The 23,040-nt window shown below is 48.6% G+C and overlaps 1 protein-coding gene across 2 annotated transcripts in view; it reads left to right on the plus strand.

Moving 5' to 3' along the window:
* Positions 1 to 21,399: 21,399 nt before the first annotated feature.
* Positions 21,400 to 23,040, plus strand: part of EIF4G3 (eukaryotic translation initiation factor 4 gamma 3) — a 353,949-nt gene continuing 352,308 nt past the window's right edge. For both annotated transcript variants that reach the window (XM_061394178.1, XM_061394181.1), the window contains exon 1: positions 21,400 to 21,481. The gene's annotated coding sequence lies outside the window, so the exon portion shown is untranslated. The remainder of the gene's footprint in view (positions 21,482 to 23,040) is intronic.

The raw sequence follows: 23,040 nt of genomic DNA on the forward strand, positions 1-23,040 counted from the left end.
TGCTCCCTCTGTCCTCCCACTTAGTTTCTGAGCAGAAGTCTGCTGTAATTCTTATCTTTGCTCCTTTGTATGCATTAAAGTATCTTTGGCCCCTCTGTCTGCCTTCAGGATTTTCTCTTTATCTTTGGTTTTCAGCGGCTTGACTACGATGTGTCTCGGTGTTTTTGCTTTTGTTTTCTTATGGGATGCACGCATGCTAAGTTGTTTCCGTTCATGACTCTTTGCAACTCTGCAGATGGTAGCCTGCCAGACTCTCCTCAGTCCATGGGATTCTCCAGGTGAGAATACAGGAGTGGGTTGCCATGTCCTCCTCCAGGGAATCTTCCCGACCCGGGGATGAAACCCGCATCTCTTATGTCTCCTGCATTGGCAGGTGGGTTCTTGTACCACTCATGCCACCCGGGAAGCCCTTTTTTATGGGGGGGCGTTATTTACCCCACTTGGTGTTCTCTCTGATTCTTACATCTATATTTGATGTCTTTCATAATTTTTGGAAGAGTTTCATCCACTGTCTCTTCAAGTGTTCATCTGCCTGTTCTCTGTCTTTCTGGGATTCCAGTTATACACATATTAGATAATCTGATTTAGTCACACAGCTCTTGGATGCTCTGTTTTGCTTTTATTTGTTTTTTCACTTATTTCTCTCTCCTTGTTTCAGTTTAGATAATTTCTATTGAACTATCTTCAAGTTTACCAACTCTTTGCTCAGTTTTGTTGGGTCTGGAAATCAGTCCATAGAAGGCGTTCATCTCTGCTACCACGCTGTTTTATTTTTCTTCTAAAATTTCTGTTTGACTCATAATTTCCACTCTGCTGAAATTCCCCATCTGTTTGTGCATGTGGTCCATCTCCTCTACTAGCATTTTTAATGCACAAATCGTGATTGTTTAAAAATCCTTCTCTAGTAGTTTCAACAACAGCATCATTTCCAAGTCTGGCTTGGTTGACTCTTTGTCTCTTGAGAGGGGTTTTTTTTTCTTGCTTTTTAGTGTCTTATAATTTTTGACCAAACACCCAGACACTGTGCACAGAGCAGTAGAGACTAAATTAAGTAGCACCAGTTCTGGAAATGAGCATGCATCTTTCACTAGACAATCAGTGTAAGAGCTGAAGTCAGTGCACTTAGGGGCTGAGCTGGTTTGGACTTTGTTGTTGCTATGGTTACCTTCCTTGCACTACTGATTTCCAGCTCCTCTAGCATCATCTCAAACTTCGGATGAGGACTGGGTTGCTGGAAGGTTTTTAACAACGGTCCTGCTTCACCCCCTTAACTTTCCATCCCTCAGCTGGGTTGCTTGTTACTTGGTGCTCGATAGCCTGGGTGGGGGTGGGGGGCAGGTGGCTCTTCTTCTGATCCAGCCTCAGTCTTTGGTGACTGTACCCCTGAGTTTGAAAAGCCTCACTCTCAAAGATCACGCGCTTCCTTAGTGACCCTCTCCTCCTCCCCGTGGCAGCAAAATCCTGCTTTGTATTTTGGCAGTTTCCTGCCCACCCCCCAGTGATAGGAGCCTTGTAATGGTATCAGCATAGGCTCTTGGTCCACGAGGGTTTCTGCCCCTCCCATGTCCCCCAGCCCTGACAAGTCGTCACATGTGCCCTGTGGGGGAAGGGCTTGCCGCCGGTCCCCAGCAACTCCAGATTTCCATTCTATAGAGGAGACGGGTCCTGGGGAGGGCAAGACTTCCCGCCCCTGCAGCTGCAAGCAGTCCTCTCCTCCAGGCTTGATGAAGGCCTGAGGAGAGAGACCTGCAAGAGGGTACGTGCGTCTGCGACTCCTAGGGTCCACGGAAGGCCTGTAGCAATGAGTTACAGATTCAGCCTGAGTCCCTTAGAGCTTGGCACTTGGCGGATGCACAATACATACTTATTGCATATTGGGAGGAAATGACGGACTTTTCTAAGTCTGTTTCTGCACCTGTTAAATGGGGGTGATGAGGCCCACCTCACCGAGAGCTCACGCGGGACAATGGCTACGGGAGGGTTTGTGCTAAGTGGTGGTGGTTTGATCACTAAGTCGTGTCCAACTCTTTGTGACCCCCTGGACTGTAGCCCGCCAGGCTCCTCTGGTCCCTGGGATTTCCCAGGCAAGAATACTGGAGGGGGTTGCCATTTCTTTCTCCAGGAGATCTCCCTGATCCAGGAATTGAACCTGGGGCTCCTACATTGCAGGCAGATTTTTTTTTTTTAACCGATTGAGCTATGAGGGAAGCCCAGAAGAAGCGGAGAGCAGCAAATACACACATGAGATGGTAAATCCCGGAACCTCTGCTTCCTCACCTGTGGGAAAGCTAAGGAGTGCGTGAGACCAGGACCGAGGGTGAGAGCGGTGTGGGTGGCACGTGTGGTGGAGACAGTGGTGGCAAGGGAGGCTGCAAACCAACGGGGAGCTCTAGTTCAGGCAGTCTGGGTTTAAATTCCAGCTCCCACAGTGAAGCCCTATTTGACCTGGGGTAAGGTAAATAACCACTCCGTTTCCTCATCTGTAATATGGGTTTTGAGATTTGTGATAATTCAATTAAAGCTTATCAAGAGTTTAGAATAGTACTTGGCATAAAGTACTTAACAGATTTCAAGGATTTTGTTTGGTTTTACTAATCCCTTCATTCGTCTATTCAGCAAATACCGAGAACCTAGGATGCACCAGGCATTGGGCACGGTGCTGGAAATAGGCCATGGAATGCGATAGGGTTCTTGTTGTTAGTGATCAAGAAAAGGAGTCACTGGACAAGAAATTGCCATTGTAAAGAGCACTCTAAACTTGAAAGTGCTACGGAATGTAAAAGTGCATGTCTGAAGAGCTGAGATGTGAAGAACAAGCAGGAATTTGTAGATAAAGGGCAGGCAAGAGTGGGAATTCCCTGCTGGTCCAATGGTTAGGATTCGGTGCTTTGAGCTCCAGTTTGATCCCTGGTCAGGGAACTAAAATCCTGCAAGCCACGTGGCAAGGCCAAAACAATTTTTTTAATGGGGGGTGGCAGTGTAGGGAAGAGTGTGTCAGGCAAAGGGAACAGCAGGTGTAAAGTCTCAATTAGGAAGATGCAAGCACCTGGAAGAAGCCAGGGAGGCTATAGATCAAGGTGAGAAGGAGGGCGGAGGGGGCCAGAGAGAGAGGCAGCTTCGAGGGAATGGCCATAGGCTTCGTCCTCAGAATAAGTGAAAGTCGCTCAGTCGTGTCTGACTCTTTGCGACCCCATGGACTATACAGTCCATGGAATCCTCCAGGCCAGAATACTTGTGTGGATAGCCTTTCCCTTCTCCAGGGGATCTTCCCAACCCAGGGATCGAACTCAGGTCTCCCGCATTGCAGGCGGATTCTTTACCAGCTGAGCCACAAGGGAAGACCAGTGGCTAAGACCCCCAAGCTCCCAATGCAGGGTACCTGGGTTCGATCCCTGGTTGGGAAACTAAGATCCCACATATCGAAAGTAAGCACGGGCACCACAACTACAGAAGCTCAGCAGGCTGCAATGAAGACCCGTTGCAGCCAAAATAAATAACGAATTTTTAAGGAAAAAGATCAATGAGAAGTTATCGGAGAGTATAAGCCGGAGCTTCCCTCCTAGGGAAGGGCTTCCCTCCTAGCTCAGTTGGTAAAGAATCTGCGTGCAATGTAGGAGATCTGGGTTCAGTTCTTGGTTTGGGAAGATCCCCTGGAGAAGGAAACGGCAACCCACTCCAGTATTCTTGCCTAGAGAATCCCATGGACAGAGAAGCCTGGCGGGCTACTGTCCATGGGACTGCAAGAGTCAGACATGACTTAGTGACAGATAGACAGATAAGCCGGAGAATGACATGATCTTCGGATTTTTAAAAGCAGTTCTGCCAGCTGTGCAAAGAATAGATCTGAGGCGAGCTGGAGTGGAAACAGGGAGCCTTAGAAAGCAGAGAAAAAAAGTGGAGCACGGAACACCCAAGGCAGCAGGGAGTATGCATCTGGACCTTGTGAGCCGATTACTTTTCCCTCCTGAGCCCCAAGAGAGAGGGAATTTGCTAGAAAGTCCAAGTTTCTTGCCAGTTCTAAGATATGACCACCAGAGGGCGCAAAACACCCTAAAGAGTCTCAGGATCAGCCCAGATCCTCCACCCTGCTAGACTGTCCTAGGACTCAAAGACAGCTCCAGGCGTCCCCTCCCCTCTCCCAATTAAAGGGTTGACTCCGGGGCCCACAGGAGCCAGCCTCCAGTTCCTTTGATAGAAAACAGTGAATAAACTGAAGGAATCAAGGACTGGGAGCCTGAAAACCTGAGCTCTGATCCATTTCCCCACTGCTCCCGGACTTGGGCAAGGTACTTCGTGTCTCTGACTCCCCCTCCCCAACATCTGCAAGAATCCTCGCTACTGTTTCCCTTTGGCTCCCTCATTTGGACCAGGGACCATTTGCTCCCTCAGCCCTCATTTCAGAGAGAAATGTAAGGGGGTTCAGAGCCTAGTGTTTGAGTCACCTGGGTTTAATCTCCATTCCAACCACAGGTGACTTCACCTGTCAAAGCCCCAGTTAACTGGAAATCCTGATACATCCCTTGCAGGGTTGCAAATTATGAGATAAGGTCTCTAGTGCTTAGAACATATTAATTGCTCGATATATGGTTATTATGCAGACAGAAATTTGACTCACATTCATTAAGTGCTTACTTAATGAATCTCCAGGATTAGAGCTTTAAGAGTAATTCTTTTTGCGCCTTTTGGCAAGATTCCTTCCTTTTTTTTTTTTTTGCCTTTTCTGAGCCTCAGTTTCTCCAACAGAAAAACAAGAGGCTGAGTGGCTCTTCAGTAGGAGCCATTCCAGTCCTGACCCACCGGGCTGTCTCTGTCTCCCTCCCTCCAACCTCCTCCTGCTCCCTTCCTTTCTTCCATCTACCCATCATTAATTCATTCAGTCGACAATTATTTATTGAGTATCTACTATATTGCAGGTGCAGGAAACACAACAGACTGACATCCAAACAGGTGTCCAGCACTGACAGCCAGTCTGCTGGAAGCGTGTTTGTTCAAACCCTTCTTTGTCCTCTCTTTCACCAATCAATCCTGCAGGTTATTTTGTGTTTGGAACAGGAAAAAAAAGAAAAAAATGTGCCAAGAGTTTATTTCCGTGCATCTCTGTGTGGCTGTATACACACACACATTTATATTTAACATTTGCAGCAGCGTTGTCATGGGAACCATTTTTTGGTGTCTCTGGGCATGAGGGCTGCCTGTGAGTGGAGGAGCTTTTATGGAACACCCCCTGCATGTACTTTTGTGCGGCGCACCATCCTGCTGGGATAGTTCCCCCAAGAGCCTTTGTCGGCCTTTTTGATCATTGCTGCCTGTTTTTCTCATTGATCTTGTCGGATGTGAGTGAAAATGACTGGGGTGGGGGGTGGGGGGCTGAATGTCAAGCTCAGCGACTGGCAGAGCCAGATCCCCCTGGACATCTGCCAGCGAGCGGCGTGGATAGGTCAGCTTGGGCTTTTTGTCTTTTTAAACCCTTGATTTGGGAATGTTTGAGGCTTTGGGGAAGACTTGGATGAAAAGACAAAAGCAGCCAGGGAATGTATTTTCAGAAACAACAGCTGCAGCAGCCACTTTTGAACTTGGTAGGCAGTGCCAGAGCTGGGAGGGGCGGAGTGCCGGCCAGGGGGAGAGAAGGGACGCGCTCTTCATCACGCAGCTCCTCGGGGGGCCTGGCCTGGTCCTCGGTGATTTGCATACTTATCTCCTGTAATCCTCCCATCCAGCCTATAAGAAAGACACTGTGGTTCTTAGCAGGAAACTGGGATGGAGAGAAAAAAGGGCCGAGCCAGGAAGTGGCAAAGCTGTGAGAGTCAAACCCAGGCTGAAGGCTGACTCCAGGGTCAGGGTTCTACCCACTGCTCCAGCCACTGGAGCCCTCTCTGCAGCCAGAGGTTCCCCTCAATCCAGGCCAGGATTTGAGGGGAGAGGCCACCAGGAATGGCAGCCCAGAGATGCAAGTCCTCGTGCAAAGGGGGCCATGAGATGAACAAATCAAATCTCTGCAGACATTGTATGTTTAGTCACTAAGTCATCTCCAACTCTTTGCGACCCTTTAGACCGTAGCCCTCCAGGCTCCTCTGTCCATGGGATACAGACATTACCTTCACTCTAAATACAGGAGCTGGCTTGCGTTTTGGTGTCATGAGAGCTCACCAGGCATTGCTTCGCTTCTTTATATTATAAAGTCCGTGAGACCAATGTTATCATAAAATTATTCCACTACAGATAAAGAGCGTGAGGTACAGAGAGGTTAGATGTCTTGCCCAAGATCACACAGCTAGTGAGCTGAGATTTGAACCCAAGCAAATTGGTTTTGGCACCTGAGCCCTTCTGGTCGGTGAGCTAGGATTCTGCACGGAGTCATGTGGAACTCTCCCCTCCCCAAACAGCTCCAGCTGAGAGGTAAGAAGGGTTAAAGGAACAGGAAATAGGATCTTCCTTTATTTTTCATGGCTGCACCTTGAGGCACGTGGAACTTCCCCAACCAGGGATCAAACCCGTGCCCCCTGCAGTGGAAGCTTGGTGTCATAACCACTGGACCACCAGGGAAATCTTGAGGGTCCTCTTTTATTGATGTGTTCAGCCCTGAGCTACGTCTTTCTACCTCAGAACTTTGCCAGTCCACTGGAACTACTAGGATCCCCTTTATCCAGATGACAGGAGTCAAGGTCCGGCCGGGTGAAGTGATTGGCTAAGGTCTCAGAACTGGGATTTGAGCCAAGACCTACATTTTCCAAAGTCCAAGCCCTATGCTCCAGGAGTAAGATAGCACTGCCCTGGGCGTGTCTCCTACATTTCTCAGTTTATAGTGCCAAAGAAGTGTTCAGGTGTTTTGCTGAGAACGGGGAAAGCCGTTCTAGGAAACCCCTGTAAGGCAGAGGACTCAGACCTGCCCAGATCGAGGTGCTCTCTCAAATCTGCCAGGGTTGGATTACACTCAGTAACTCAATCAGCATCCATCCCTCAGCTATTTCCAGAGCGCCACCTACTGCCAGGCTCCAGGGCGTGCAGCAGTGAAAGCCAGTCATTGACCCTGCCGTGGGGAGCTTACCTTCTAGCCGCCAATATCCATGATCCAAGTAAGTACCTATGTGAGATATCCAGGGAGCTGTGGGTGTGGATAAGAGACCTCTGAGCCTGGGTTGATAACTGATGTGCGTGTTTTACATTTATTCAAGGACTTGAGAAGGTCAAGGATATCACTTAGAGCTTTTGGCCAAAGCTGAAAGCTGGCCATGCTACAGAATGAAATGAAAGAGGTTTCTATTTTCTTCATGTTCAGAAAGCAGGCCGTGGTACCGCTGGGATTCACCTCCTCTCCCCAAGCCATTTCCAGCTTCATAGAAAAGGTAAATAAGCTAACGTCTGTTGAATACTTATTATGTGCCAGGTACCAGGCTACATCAGTCCCTTACACACGCAGCACGATAGAATCATGCACACACACACATCGTCCCACCACAAAAGTAGCCGAAGGTGGGGATGAATTAAGTTTGTCTGGGAAGGAGGCAAGTCCAGGAAAGTTTCTCCTGTAAGATGATTCTTGTGCTGGGTTTTGAAGGGTACGTAGGAGCTCACTAGGCAGTCCAGTAGCAGGAGACACTTCAGGCGGAGGAAACAGCATCTGGAAAGATTTGGAGACATGACAGTGTTTGGCTGTTCAAGTCAGTAAGGAAGTGGGAGGAACTGAGGGTGCAGAGATTGCTGAGTCAGAGGCCACAGGGCCTTAGGCACCTGGCTGAGGAACCTGGCCTCTGTCTGATCTCCACGTTCCCTGCAGAAGGGTGGGAGCCAAGCATCTTCTTCCGCTTCTCTATCCAAGTGGAAGCAAAGGCACACAAGGTGGGGCAGGGGGGGAAGAGCGTGATTGCCAAATCTGGGAAGCTGAAAAACGTTCATCTGCAGAATTAATTCTACATCGCTGCTATTTTCATTCTCGTGCTGGTGGGAAAGGCAGAGCATAGCAACGCGCCTCAGCCTTTTTCCAGGTGTCTGGAGCACTGGCAGGCCGGCTCCCACGGAGATCACTGGGGCCAGCCTGCTGCTTGGCGCCAGCTGTGGGCATCTGGAAATCCAGCTTCCTCTTCTTGTCATTAGATAGGGGGGAAGATCAGAATCCAGGATTTTCCCAAGGCAGTAAGCTTGGCAGGATGATAAAATGGCATCAGGCTTGACAAGGGCCAGGGGGAAGGATATCCGGACCACCCAGGATAGAAAGATGTGGTTTCCAGATCCAGGATGGGGTATGTGGGTGACTCTGTGAAGGCATTTGGTTTAGAGCATGCTGGTGGCCTGCTGGGTGGGTTCTAGAGACCTTTCGCTAGGCCAGGCCCAGTAGCCATCAGGTTGGTCTCAGTAACAGGACAGCTTGGAAGATTTGGTGTGTGGGTTGCTGTTGTTTAGTTGCTGAGTCGTATCTGACTCTTTTGTGACCCCCACGGACTGTAGCCCACCAGGCCCCTCTGTCCATGGGATTCTACAGGCAAGAATACTGGAGTGGGTTGCCGTTTCCTCCTCCAGAGGATCTTCCCCACCCAGGGATCGAACCCGTGTCTCCTGCATTGGCAGGTAGATTCTTTACCAGTGAGCCACCAGGGAAGCCCTGGGTGTGAAGGGGGTTCTGTTAATAAGGTCTGGAGCAGTGAGGTCACCTGCTGCTTTGCCCTGGGCCTAGTGGACATGTCCTGAACATGCTGGGTAACAGCCAGACAAGAGAGGAAGGAAGGCCCTGTTTAGATTCAGGCAGGCAGTATTGGTAGCCACACTGGAGGGTAATGAGTTAATATATCTCAATGAGTTAATATATGTAAAGAGCTCTGCCCAGTGAATAACACATAGTGAGTGTTCAGTAAATGTTAGTTTTGTTATTGTTGGGTTGTTTTCTTTCTCTGACCAAACCCTGAAGCATTCGGGATCTTAGTTACTGGACCAGGGATCCAGCCCACGCCCTTTGTAATGGGAGTGTGGAGTCTTAAGCACCGGACTGCCAGGGAAGTCCTGAGTTGTTTTTATCTGCTAGACACACTAATTGTTGTCTTCCATTTGCTAGCTTATTTAATCCTCACATCAGCTCTGGGAAGTAGGAATTAAGAGGTTAAAAACAGTGTACTGTTTACAGGTGAGAAAACCGAGGGACAGTGGGGTAACATGACTTGCTCCAGGGCACACGGTTAAGAAAGTGACAGAGCTGAAAGGAACTTCTGCAACGCAACAACCGGGAAAGAAAAGCAACCCGAGTCAAAACTGGGCAAAGGACGGGCACACATGCACATTTCTCTGAAGAAAGCATCAAATGGTCAGCAAGCACACGAAAAGATGCTTGACGTCAGTAATCGTCAGGAAAATACAAACCAACACTACAATGCAATGCCACTTCACACCTAGTAGGAGCATTATTATAAAAAAAGAAAGGAAGAAAGAAGAAAACAAGTGTTGGTGAGAATGTGGAGAAACTGGAACCCTTGTGCATTGCTGGTGGGATACACAATGGAGCAGCCATTGTAGAAAAACTGTATGAATATGGCGGCTCTGCAAAAAATTGAACATACAGCTACCACATGATTCAGCAATTCCACTTCTAAGTATATACCCCAAATAATTCAAAGCTGATACTTGTGAACAGACACTTGTACACCCATAAGTTCACAGCAGCGTTGGTCACAATAGCCAAAAAGTGGAAACATTGCAAATCTCCACTGATACATGAATGGATAGACAAAATGTGGTGTATCCATTCAGTGGGTGAGTATTCAGCCCCAAAAAGGAATTACATTCTGACACATGCTACAAGATGGATGAACCTTAAAAATATTAAGTGACGTTCAGTCAGTTCAGTTCAGTCGCTCAGTCGTGTCCGACCCCATGAATCGCAGCACGCCAGGCCTCTCTGTCCATCACCAACTCCCAGAGTTCACTCAGACTCACGTCCATCGAGTCAGTGATGCCATCCAGCCATCTCATCCTCTGTCGTCCCCTTCTCCTCCTGCCCCCAATCCCTCCCAGCATCAGAGTCTTTTCCAATGAGTCAACACTTAGCATGAGGTGGCCAAAGTACTGGAGTTTCAGCTTTAGCATCATTCCTTCCAAAGAACACTGGGACTGATCTCCTTCAGAATGGACTGGTTGGACCAGACACAAAAGTATTGTATGAGTCCATTTACACGAGGTACCAAGAGCAGCCAAATTCAAAGAGACAGAAAGTAGAATTGTGGTTGCCAAAGGCTGGAGGGAGGACAGAATGGGGAGTTATTGTTTATTGGGTACACAGGTTCAGTTTGGGATGTTGAAAAGTTCTGGTAATACACAAGGTAATGACTGCACAACAATGTGAATGCCACTTAATGCCCCTGAATTGTACACTTAGAAATGGTTACAATGGTGAATTTTATGTTGTATCTTATATTTTTGTTTTTTATTTTTTGTATTTTTTATGTTGTATCTTACAACTAAAAAAATGAAAGAAAAATAAATGTCAGAGTTGGATCAGGACCCAGGTCTCTTTGTCCCCAGGATCCCCTGGGATGGCTCCCTGGGCCCACTTTCTCCTTTCCAGAAAATGCACTCCATTTTTGTTCAAAACTGACCAGCAGACAGACTTCCCTGGAGAACCAGTGGTTAAGGATCTGCACTTCCGATGCAGGGGGTGTGGGTTCTATCCCTGGTTGCGGAACTAAGATCCCACATTCATGCAGCGTGGCCAAAAAGTTAAACAAAAAAATTACTGAGCAGTAGAGAGAAAAGCTGTGTCTTGATGCTGATGGACACACCCAGTTGGAATTAGTTCTCTTATCCAAACAAGGCGTAGGCAAGGGAGGTTCAACTCAATGGACGGGCAGGTTCTGAATTAATATGTCGAAGAGTCAGAAGGTGGTAACTGTGCTCCTTCCCTCTGACCCCTCCCGCTCCCACTTCCTGTGCCTCCAGCAGGTATCATTTTGTGTCAGTCAATGAATATTTCACTGAGCCCTCTGGGATATCACAAGCTAGCTCTCAGATACCAGCCGGGTACCTTACAACTTAACTCAACCCTGACACCATCGACCTGAAGACAGCTTCAAATCCCACAGTCAGTTTATAAAGGATGGTCTGGGAAGGCCTCCCTGATAAGATGAGGTGAAGGGCTCAGTCCTACAAGGTTCCCCCACACCCACCCCTCTGCTTCAGATATGCCGGCCACAAGCTCAGGCTGTTATCTGTGCTTCTGATCCACTGGCTAGAGACGGAGGTTCCCATGATCTCTCCTTGGGTTGGAGTTAGTTACTAGAGCAGCTTACAGAACTCAGAGAAACATTTCCCTTAGTAGATACCAGTTTATTATGAAAGGATGTGACTCAAGAACAGCACAGGGCAAAGGACAGGGAAAGGGGTGCAGAAGCTTCCATGCCCTCTCTCTACACCGACCTGGAGGCACTCACAATCTTGTACTTGTGGGTTTTTACGGAAGCCTCATCACAGAGGGCTACAGTTCATAGGGTCACAAAGAGTTGGACATGACTGAGCATACACACACACACACACACATGTAACATACGACTGACTGATTAAATCTTGGGCCACTGGTGGTGGAACTCAACCTCCAGCAGAGGGACTGAAAGTTCAGCTCTCTAATCATAAGGTATATTCCCCTGGCAGCCCAGCCCCTACTCCTTAGGTGACCCAGGGGCTTCCCAAACATCACTTCATTTACATAACAAATGAAACCTTATCACTTTCCTAGCTTCAGTTCTGTTCAGTTCAGTCTCTCAGTACTATCTGTCTCTGCCGCCCCACAGACTGCAGCACGCCAGGCCTCCATCACCAACTCCCGGAGCTTACTCAAACTCACGTCCATCAATTCGGTGATGCCAACCAACCATCTCATTCTCTATTGTTCCCTTCTCCTTCCTGCCTTCAATCTTTCCCAGCATCAGGGTCTTTTCCAATGAGTCAGTTTTTCGTATCAGGTGAGCTTCAGCATCAGTCCTTCCAATGAATATGCAGGACTGATTTCCTTTAGGATTGACTGGTTGGACCTCCTTGCAGTTCAAAGGACTCTCAAGTGTCTTCTCCAATGCTACAGTTCAAAAGCATCAATTCTTCTGCGCTGAGCTTTCTTTATAGTCCAACTCTCACATCCTTACTAACTATTGGAAAAACCATAGCTTTCATTAGATGGACCTTTACTGGCAAAGTAATGTCTCTGCTTTTTAATATGCTGTCTAGGTTGGTCATAGCTTTTCTTCCAAGGAGCAAGTGTCTTTTAATTTCATGGCTGCAGTCACCATCTTCAGTGATTTTGGAGCCCCCCAAAATAAAGTCTCTTACTGTTTCCATTGTTTCCCCACCTATTTGCCATGAAGTGATGGACGAGATGCTATGATCTGTTTCCTGAATATTGAGTTTTAAGCAGCTTTTTCACTCTCCTCTTTCACTTTCATCAAGAGGCTCTTTAGTTCTTCTTCGCTTTCTGCCGTAAGGGTTGTGTCATCTGTGTATCTGAGGTTATTGATATTTCTCTCAGCAATCTTGATTCCAGCTTGTGCTTCATCCAGTCTGGCATTTTACATGATGTACTCTGCATATAAGTTCAATAAGCAGGGTGACAATATACAGCTTTGAAGTACTCCTTTCCCTATTTGGAACCAGTCTGTTGTTCCACGTCCAGTTCTACCTGTTGCTTCTTGACCCGCATACAGATTTCTCAGGAGGCAGGTAAGGTGGTCTGGTATTCCCATCTCTTTAAGAATTTTCCACAGTTTATTGTGATCCACACAGTCAAAGGCTTTGGCATTGTCAATAAAGCAGAAGTAGATGTTTTTCTGGAACTCTCTTGCTTTCTCGATGAACCAAGAGATGTTCAAAATTTGATCTCTGGTTCCTCTGCCTTTTCTAAATCCAGCTTAAACATCTGGAAGTTCACAGTTCACATACTGTTGAAGCCTGGCTTGGAGAATTTTGAGCATTATTTTGCTACAGTGTGAGATAAGTGCAATTGTGGAGTAGTTTGAACATTCTTTGGCATTGCCTTTGGAGACCTGGGTTCCAAAAGGAAGATCCCGAGTTCTAAAGGGAAGATCCCCTGGAGAAGGAAATGGCAACCCACTCCAGTATTCTTGCCTGGAGAATCCCATGGGCGGTGGAGCCTGGTGGGCTACAGTCCACGGGGTCGCAAAGAGTCGGACACAACTGAGCAACTTCACTTTCTTTCTTTCACTTTCTTTGGGATTGGAATGAAAACTGACCTTTTCTATTCTAAGGGTTCTAGGAGCTCTACTCCAGGGATGGAATGAAGACCAAATATATATTTCTTATTATAAATCACAATATCACAAGCACACAGTATATGTCAGGCACTATTCTAGGGCCTGGAGATACAGCAACAAACAAAACAGAATCTCTACTCTTGTAGGGTTAACATTCTAATGGGGAAAGATAGACTGTAAATATGTCACTGGTTAGATGGTGATAAGTATAATGAAGGAAATTACAGTAGGATAGGGTGGGCTGAGGCTGGGAGTGGGTTGTTAACTTTTAAGAGATGATCAGGGAAGGCCTCTGATATAAGGTGGCAGTTGAGTAGGGACAAGAAGGAAGTGAGGGGGTGAGCAGTACTATATCCTAAGGACAGGAAACAGAAAGTGCAAAGGCCCTGAGGCCTGAAGTGTATAAAAGGAACATCCAGGAACTTCCCTGCTGGTCCAGCGGTTAAGATTTCACTTCCACTGTAGGGGGTATGGGTTCTATTCCTGGTCAGGGAAGATCCTGCATGTCTTGCAATGTGGCCAAATAAATAAATAAAATGTTAAGTTATTAAGAAAAAAAAAAAAAGGAACATCCAAAAGGCAGTGCACTAAAGAAGACTAGAGGCGGCGCTCAGGGAGGTAAAGGTGGTAGGGGGGGAGACAGAGCTCCCCGAGCGCCTCATGGGTCACTGAAGAGACTTAGGTTTTTACTCTACCTCAGAAGTGAGGGAAGTGGAGGGCTCTGGGCACAAAAGTGGCAGGATCTTAATTTTTCAATGTAGATCATTATGGGGATTATTATTATTATTTGGCCATGGCAGCTTGTGGGATCCTAGCCTCCCTCATGCAAGGAAAGCACGGAGCCCTAACTGGTGCACTACCAGGGAATTCTTTGGGGATTATTTAACTTGTAGGTCCAATTACCTCTCTCTCTTCCCTATTAGATGTGGTCTTGCTAGGGTCCCAGCACAGAGCCTAGTATGTAGATGTCACTCAGTAAATGCCTGTTAAATAAGTTCTGAAGATTGGCTGTGATTCCAGAGGCACACAGGGGACGCATGGCCCATCCTCGAAGTGGGAAAAGAGGGGCATGGGTGCGTGTAGGGATATCCAACTTCTTAATGAGAATATGGTATCAGGTCATGAGAAGCACCTTGGTCCAGCAGTGAGAAGAGCTTGTGAGTTTCAGTCCAGGCTGTGTTGCTCACTTGCAGGGTGAGAAAAATCATATCTGGGCTCTAATCTTAAAACCAGGACCCTAAGGCAATCCCTAAGGCACCTTCAGTCCTGACTAGACTCATTATAATACTTTAAACAATTATGGTAAATAAAAGTAACATAAAATTTAGTCTTAACCATCTTATGATAATATTTTTTGTTCCCTGTTCCATCCTGGTGAAGCTGCAGTATCTGCTGTTGCAGAACTGTTGGGGGCTATGGTAAGCTGCAGAAATAGCTGAGAAATGAAGACTACTGCGCACACATACAGGCAAAGGCAAAGGGGTAGGATGACTTGGCCTGGGAAGTGGGGGTGGCTGTGGCAGCAAGCTTTGCCTTGGAGGGAAGAGCTACAGGATGTAGCTTTGTTGAGGTTCTGACCATGCCCTGGGGCCCTGGTGATGCTCTCTGTGGACCAGCTCCTCCAAGTCCTACTTTAATCCTTGGAAGGCAGACCTCCTGTCTTCCTTTTGTAAATGGCCCAGAGAAATTAGGAAACTTGATTAAGGTTGATCAGCTAGTCTGCAAGGTTAGAATCCAGATCTCTCTGAAAGTTTACAACCTTTGAAAGGAACTGCTTACTACCTTTACAGGGCAGCCTACCACCAGGCCCTGTGATGCTGGGCAGGGCCTGCTGGCATAGCTCTTTACTGAAGAACATTTATAGCTAATTATGAACCAGCTTCAGTATAAGCAATGGGGCAAAATATTTACTTTTTTCCCCCACAGGGGCTTTTCTCCTATACATGTTCATTTCAGATGAGTGCCCTATAGTCGCTACTTCTTCAATCTTCCTTTGCGTTCTTCTTCTTTTTAATGTTCTTGGTCTCTCATCGCTATGTCTTAACTTCCTAGGGTCTAGATCTTACGTCACTAAGTTCCACGCCCAGGCCTTGGTGGAGGTTTGCATGTCTCAGAGTGGAACACCTGATGCAAACCTTCTGTGGCTACTAAAGATGGCTTCTATTATGCTAAAAGGCTAGTCCCCTCCAGGAGGAAAAACAAGTGAAAGGGCCAGAGAATTCCAGCTTGCAACAATATTTTCACAAGTTTTCAATTCAGAAATTAAAGGGTCCCCCTGAGTCCAGTCTTCCATTCATTTAGAGAAACAGCATGGTGACCCCACATGATAACAAGTAAGCAAAGGATCATCACTCAGCCTTGAGAAGATGTATAAACTAGATCTTCACCTGCCTGTTGGCTCTTTGAGTGAGGATGGAGACGTATACTGATTCTGGGAGGGAATGCAGGCCTCTGCTGGGGGTAGTGTGGTGGGCTCTGGGAATGGTGGCTGGCTGGTTAAAAATGCAAAACTCCTCTGGTGGGCCAGCAGGATCCTCTCAACTTTCTTGCTCCCTGTGCAGTGAGGCCCGGCCTTGGCTCTGCAGTATCCAGGGCCTCTCCTGAAATCCTCTGGCAATTCACAATTATTCTTTCCTTCAGTGAGCTTCACATCCTATTAACTGGGTGCTAGATATCAGGGATATTTTAAAGGACCAGGTAATGTTCCTTTATCCAACTGTTGCGGGCTTCCCAGGTGGTACACTGGTAAAGATTCTGCCTGCAATGCAGGAGACATAGGAGACGTGCATTTGATCCCTGTTGGGAAGATCCCCTGAAGGAAACAACAATCCATTCTAGTTATTCTTGCCTGGGAAATCCCATGGACAGAGGAGCCTGGCAGGCTACAGTCAATGGTGTCTCATCAAGAGTTGGACACGACTGAGTAACTAAACCACCAACAGCCAACTATTATTATGAGTCAGGGACTGGACTTCCTGTGTATTATCTTATTTCTCATGATAGGAGGTAATCTCCATTTTACAGAGAAAACTGAGGCATAAGAGGTTAAGTGATTTTCCCTAAGGTCATACAACTAATCAATGGCAGGGCTGAGAATCAAAGTCGGGCAATTTGATTCCAAAGGCTGTACCCTTAATTGCTCAACACAAGCTTTAAGCATCCACTTGGGAACCTAGAAACGGTGAGCATAGCTCAGCCTGGGGAGTGAGGCTGTCTAGAGGAAGTGGGGCCTAAGCCAACCTTGAAGTGGGAGGGGAATTAGCCAATGGGCTGAGAAAAGAGAGGATGGTTTGGGGTTGTAGCCCACATATGGATCCCAGGGCGAGGAGGAAGATGGCCTTGTTTGCAGTGGAGCAAGGTGGCTGCAGCTTTGGATGTGAGGTGGAGAATGGCAGGACTGAAGTCGAGTCCAGATCCTGAGGCTGTTTTATTTCTTTACTTGTTTATAGCTGCACTGTTGCGGTGCATGGGCTCAGCTGCCCTGCAGTATGTGGAATCTTCCTGGATCAGGGATCGAACACATGTCCCCTGAGTTGATAGGCAGACTCTCAACCACTGGACCACAAGGGAAGTCTTCTGAAGGGTCCTGAATTTAAACTGGATCCTGAAGGCAATGTGGGAGACATGAACAGTTCTCAGCAGGCAAATTCACAAGATCAGCTTTGCTTGTGGACAGTGCCCCTGGCCAGCGTGGGGAGGTTGCTCTGGGGAAGGCAATGGTGGCAAATCAGAACTGGAGTCAGATGCCTGGGTTAATTTTTTAAAATATTTATTTGACTGCACCAGGTCTTAGTTGCAGCACAGATCTTTAGCTGTGGCATCAGAACTCTTAGTTGCAGCATGTAGGATCTAGTTCCCTGATCAGGGTTCAAACCTGGGCCCCCTGCACTGTGAGCTTGGAGTCCTAGCCACTGGACCACCAGGGAAGTCCCAGATGCCTGGGTTTAAATGCCAGCATTTCCACTTGAAAGTTATACAATTGTTTCTTCACATCTTTGAACCTCAGTTTCTTTGTAAATAGGACATATTACCTTGCACAGTTGTGGAGGTGAATAGGATTGACCCTAAGTAGAATGCTTAGCAGAGTTGTGTCCTGGCACACAGTAGGTGTTCAACAAATTTTAGCTGCTCTGTGTCAAATGGGAGGTGTTGAGCAGGCTTATGCTTTGGATGAAAGGAGAGTACTCTACCTTTCTGACTTTGCTCCCCATAAGCCTTTTGCATTGACTGCCCAGGGCTAGAATCTTATCAGGGACTGTTACATTATTTTGCTCAAGGTCTATCTGTTTTAAGAGAGATAACGCTCATAAAGTGCTTGAAGACCAGACACACAGTAATCGCCTGACAAGTGTAGCTATTAAGTTGGAAAAGGAAACAAACTCAGAAAAGAACAATTAAGCAATTATCAGTCTGTTATCACTCAGTAAGTTCCCTTCTGTTCAGTTGCTCATTCCTGTCCTGACTCTTTGTGACCCCATGGACTGTAGCACGCCAGGCTTCTCTGTCCATCACCAACTCTTGGAGCTTGCTTAAACTCATGTCCATTGAGTTGGTGATGCCATCCAACCGTCTCATCCTCTGTTGTCCCCTTCTCCTGGCTTCAATCTTTCCCAACATCAGGGTCTTTTCCAATGAGTCAGTTCTTCTCATCAGGTAGCCAAAGTATTGGACTTTCAGCTTCACCATCAGTCCTTCCAATGAATATTCAGGACTGATTTCCTTTAAGATTGACTGGTTGGATCTCCTTGCAGTCCAAGGGACTCTCAAGAGTCTTCTCCAATGCCACAGTTCAAAAGCATCAATTCTTCTGTGCTCAGCTTTCTTTATAGTCCAACTCTCACATCCATACATGACTACTGGAAAAACCATAGCTTTGACTAGATGGACCTTTGTTGGCAAAGTAATGTCTCTGCTTTTTAATATGCTGTCTAGGTTGGTCATAGCTTTTCTTCCAAGGAGCAAGTGTCTTTTAATTTCACAGTTGCAGTCACCATCTTCAGTGATTTTGGAGCCCCCCAAAATAAAGTCTCTTACTGTTTCCATTGTTTCCTCATGTGTTTGCCATGAAGTGATGGGACCAGATGCCATGATCTTAGTTTTCTGAATGTTGAGCTTTAAGGCAACTTTTTCACTCCTTTCACTTTCATCAAGAGGCTCTTTAGGTCTTCTTCACTTTCTGCCATAAGGGTTGTGTCATCTGCATATCTCAGGATATTGATATTTCTCCCAGCAATCTTGATTCTAGCTTGTGCTTCATCCAGCCGGGCATTTCACATGATGTATTGTGCATATAAGTTAAATAAGGAGGGTGACAATACATAGCCTTGACATACTCCTTTCCTGATTTGGAACCAAATCTGTTTTTCTATGTCCAGTTCTAACTTCTTGACCTGCATACAGATTTCTCGGGAGGCAGGTCAGGTGGTCTGGTATTCCCAACTCAAGAGTTTTCCACAGTTTGTTGTGATTCACACAAAGGTTTTGGCATAGTCAATAAAGCAGAGGTAGATTCACCCTGTAAATAGGAAACCAAATTCTTTCCTGGGAACAGGTTTTCATTGGGAGAAGGAAGTCTGAGATCTGGAACACAGAAGGAGAACCTGGGGAAGGGCAGGACCAGTTAGGAATTTTTCCTGGAGCTGATTGTGCCTGAAGAAGACCAGAAAATCCAATCCCAGGTAAACAGGTGTTACAAATCCAAATGATTCCAGAATGTGAAGTAGCTCCTGAGTTTCAGTCTGGAGATGATGGATGGATGATATTCCTTCTTCACTACACTAGGAGCTGTGAAACTCTTTCCAGAAAGATGCCGTGGAGGTATACCCTTCTTCCAGATGCTTTTTATTCAGAGGGAGTTTTAGGGTTCCCAGGGACTGCCAAGAATTAAGCACCCACTGTGTGTAGAGCTTCATGTGAATTGAAAAAGAAGAAGAAAAAAAAAAAAAAGGCAGTATGGAACAGTATAGCAGGAGTTAGAACCCACCTCTGATTCCAATTTTGTGTCTGCCAATTACACTCTCCATGTGACCTTGGGAAAGTATCTTGTCCATTTTTAAAAAAAATGATTTTATCTTCATTTATTTATTTTTGGTTATGCTGGGTCTTTGTTGTTGTGCAGGCTTTTCTCCAGTCGTGGTGAGCTGGGCTACTCTCTAGTTGATGTGCAGGGGCTTTTCATTGCAGTGGCTTCTCTTGTGGAGAACCGGCTTTAGGGCATTCCGGCACACGGGCTTGGGAGTTGCAGCTCCTGGGCTCTACACCACAGGCTCAATAAGTTGTGGCACATGGGCTTAGTTGCTCCACCATCTCTGGGATCTTCCTGCACCAGGGATTAAACCGGTGTCTCCTGTATTGGCAGGAGGATTCTTTCCCTCTGAGCCACCAGGGCAGTCTCTTGTGGGTTTTGAGCCTGGCTTTTCTCAGCTCCTGCTTTTGGGCGGTGGTATTGAGCCTCCCTGAGCCTCAGTCTCTTCCTTTGTGAAATGATTATCCCTATTTCACTGGACGGTGTGAGACAGTAAATGCTCAGCGCCTGGGAACCATTACCTGGCTTGCTCCCTGATCTCTGCAGTTCCTTTCCCCTTAATGTTCCCGTGCTTAGACAAGACCCCCAATGCGGGGTGGTGGTGGTTTGTGGGCAGGGGGTGTGTGTGGGGGTGTGTTCGTGAGTCATGCTGAGGAGAAAAGGAGTTTATCAAGTGTCACAGGGCACTGGGGAGCCGACCTCCGGCTGACGGTTAAAGGGCGCTCGGGTCCTGAGGCAGGCCTGAGAAGAATCCGTGCACAGATCCCTAAGTTAGGGCTGCCGATTAGATAAGGCGGTCGGGTGAGGTCCCCGGGCCACTTGGGAGGCGGCCAGGTTCCTTCAGACGAAGGTGGATTTCAGATACTGGTTTGGCTCTGTCCTTTCTCGGCTGGGTGACCTTGGGCCGGTCCCTTTCCCTCTCCTCGCCTCAGCGCGCTCTGGAGACCGGGGCTCCTCATCCCACTCGCTTCTCTGAGCGAGGGCGAAATGTCGACACAATGGACGGTGATGCGTTACAGGCCGGCGAGAGCTCTGTGTAATGTAGATAGGGGCACGCGGCGCGTTCCTCTCGAGCGATTTCTCTCTGGTGAAGCGCTTCCTACCTCCGTGACCTGGGTTTCTCTCCTCAGTGTCTCCCAGCCCCCGCGGACAGGGCTCTGCGGACCGCAGGGCTCCACGGCCGTTACCATTGTTCTTCGCGGCTGAGCGACAGGATAGGGCTCTCACAGACCAGACCTCGCCTTTGGTCTCTCCCTCCGCCCGGTACCCCCCGGCCGCAGCGCGCCAGGGAAGCCGCCCCCCGCGCCCCTCCCCCGACTCCTCGCCGATCTTTCCCGAGGAAGCGAGTCAGCCCCAGAGAGCTCCCGAACGGCAGCCGAAGACGCCCCCGAGCGTTTCCGAAGAATCCCGATCGCTCCCAGTCTCCGGAAAGAGCCGAAGGGGCTTCCCACCCTCGGCCTCCCGAGCCACTCCGAAAAGGCCCGAAGTTTTCCGAGCGGCCGTCCTGCCGGACTGCTGGAGGCGGCCGCAGCGCCATGTTGGATGCTCTGCTCGTTGAGGGAAGAAAATCCGCCGGCATCGCCTGAGCCCCGCTACCGAGAAGGGCGCCGCTTCCCCCGGGGAGGGGGATAAAGACCCCCCGCCGCCGGCCCATGAGGATATTGCCGTGAAAGGTCCGGTCTCTCCGCCTCCTGCCCCCGCCGGGTCCGGCCCCCCCCCCTGGGGTCGCGTTGTCACGGAGACCGGCAGCCGGTGGTGCTGGCCCGCGGGGCGGCTGCTGCTGCCGGCGGCGGCGGCGGCGGCGGCGGCGGCGGCGGCGGCGGGCGTGTGTGACCGGCCCGGGCCCCCTCCTCCTCCTCCTCCCAGCCTCCCCCCGGCCCCCTGCTCCCGCCGCCTCCCCGGGTCTGCCCCTATCCCGCCCCCCCGCTGCCCCCGGCCCCTGCACCCCGGCGCGCCCGGTCCCGCTCTGGGGGGGTTGGTGGCTTCGCTTTGCCATGAGTTTACCGCAGAAACCGGCTCTGAAATCAGGCTCAGCGGCTGCAGCAGGAACCGGACCCGGCACCGGAGCAGCGGCGGCGGCGGCGGCGGCGGCGGCAGCAGCGGTACCGCCTCCTCACCCGGCGGCGGCGGCGGCGGCGGCAGCGGCGGCGGCGGCGGCAGCAGCAGCGGCGGCCCCTCCTCACCCGAACATCAGGGCCCTCCAGACCCAGGCGCCCCAACAGTATCCTTTTCACCTTCCTGCCAGCCCTTCGGCTCGCTTCGCCGTGGACCAGGGTTGGGGGTGTCGGGGACTGTGGCCCCTCCGGGGACTCTCCTGCCCGCAGCAGCTGCTGCCCAGCCGCGGGCAGGGACGCTTCTCCTCCAGCCCACGCACCCGGCCTGGCGCCGGAGCTTTTGGGGGTGCCCTGGCAGCAGCACTGCTGGGGGTGGGGAACCCCCCTCCCCCCCCTCTCCGACCCTTGGCACTACTGTGCAGACTAGCTCCATCGGCCTTGCTTCTGCAGCCCTTCCCTTTTGGAGCCGGGGCGGGGTGGGAGACACCGTTTCCCCCCTCTCGCTTCTTCTCCCCGCCCAAACCCGCCCCCCGCCCCCCTTTTTATTAGGCCGAATTTGCTGGTGCCTGTGACCAGCCCCGCAGGGAAGGCTTTTTCTCTGATTGTTGTAAGGACGACACCCTCCTTCTTATCTCCCTTCAGCTCCCCCTGCAGCGGGGCATGGTGGGCTTCCTTGATTGTCGTGGTTAATACATAATAAACTTTATTGGTAAATTTCCCGTGTGAAACTAAACTTAGCTCGTTCCAAAGGTAAGTTGGATTTTCAGTCTACGGTGAAATTTTGCAGAAAGCACTCCCTCTGGCTAGTGTTTTTTTTTTTTTTAGCGATTGGGAGAGTTGTGATGTGGTTTGTGGTGGAACGCGATCTAAGGAGGAAATGTAACGCCGGACGCTTCCCTGTCTTTGACCTTTTTAAAGGAAGAGGAAGTTAACTGACATTACCCATCACCCCCAAAAGTCTCACTTCTTGGAAGACTGGTGTTAAATGCTGAATATTTTTAAAGGGCTTGAATTTACTCTTCCTAGGCCTGATATCTGGAGGGTACCGTGGCTCCTGGCTGGAAAGTCTAGTGTTGAATGTGTCTAATTTCATGTTATTTGCTCGACTGTAGAGTTTTTGGACAGCTTTGATTGAAAAGACTTGGTGACGAGGTATTTTAGTTAAAAAGCAGCGGGTGAAGGTAAAACGTTGAATTCATGAATTCCACGGAGAATTAGAAAGGCATTATTACCTACCTGAGAGTAACATTTCATCATACACCCCTCCCCCCAATCCGTTGTATTTATGTAAATCAATAAATAATTATTGGATGTTTAGATGTGTTGTGTTTTTGTATTTGTGTCATCGTGCGTTTGACTTTTAGAGAGAGTAGGGTGTTGGAGCAAGTGAAACTAACTGCTGTGAGGTCCACAGGTTATTTCACAGTCTGTAGTTTGATTCTTGTCTGTATCCATTACTTTGAGAAGGGAAAGTTATCTCCCCTTGTGGAGTCATCTCAGGCCATAGTTTTGGTTTCTGTCAAGTGCCATTTTCTCTGTGCTTTGAATATTGTTAGTCTACATTTTTTCAATCCAAGCAGTGTGGCGCAGGGTAAGATAAATTCCATTCCAGTGTGATGTGTGTACTGATTTCATAATGTTTAACTGCATGATTCTGTTCAATTAAGAATTGCTCACTGAAGAGACTGGTTAGTGATGCCTTACTGTTTGTTGCCCATGAAAAACC

Source organism: Bos javanicus, chromosome 2, assembly GCF_032452875.1.
Source record: "Bos javanicus breed banteng chromosome 2, ARS-OSU_banteng_1.0, whole genome shotgun sequence".
Lineage (NCBI taxonomy): Eukaryota > Metazoa > Chordata > Mammalia > Artiodactyla > Bovidae > Bos > Bos javanicus.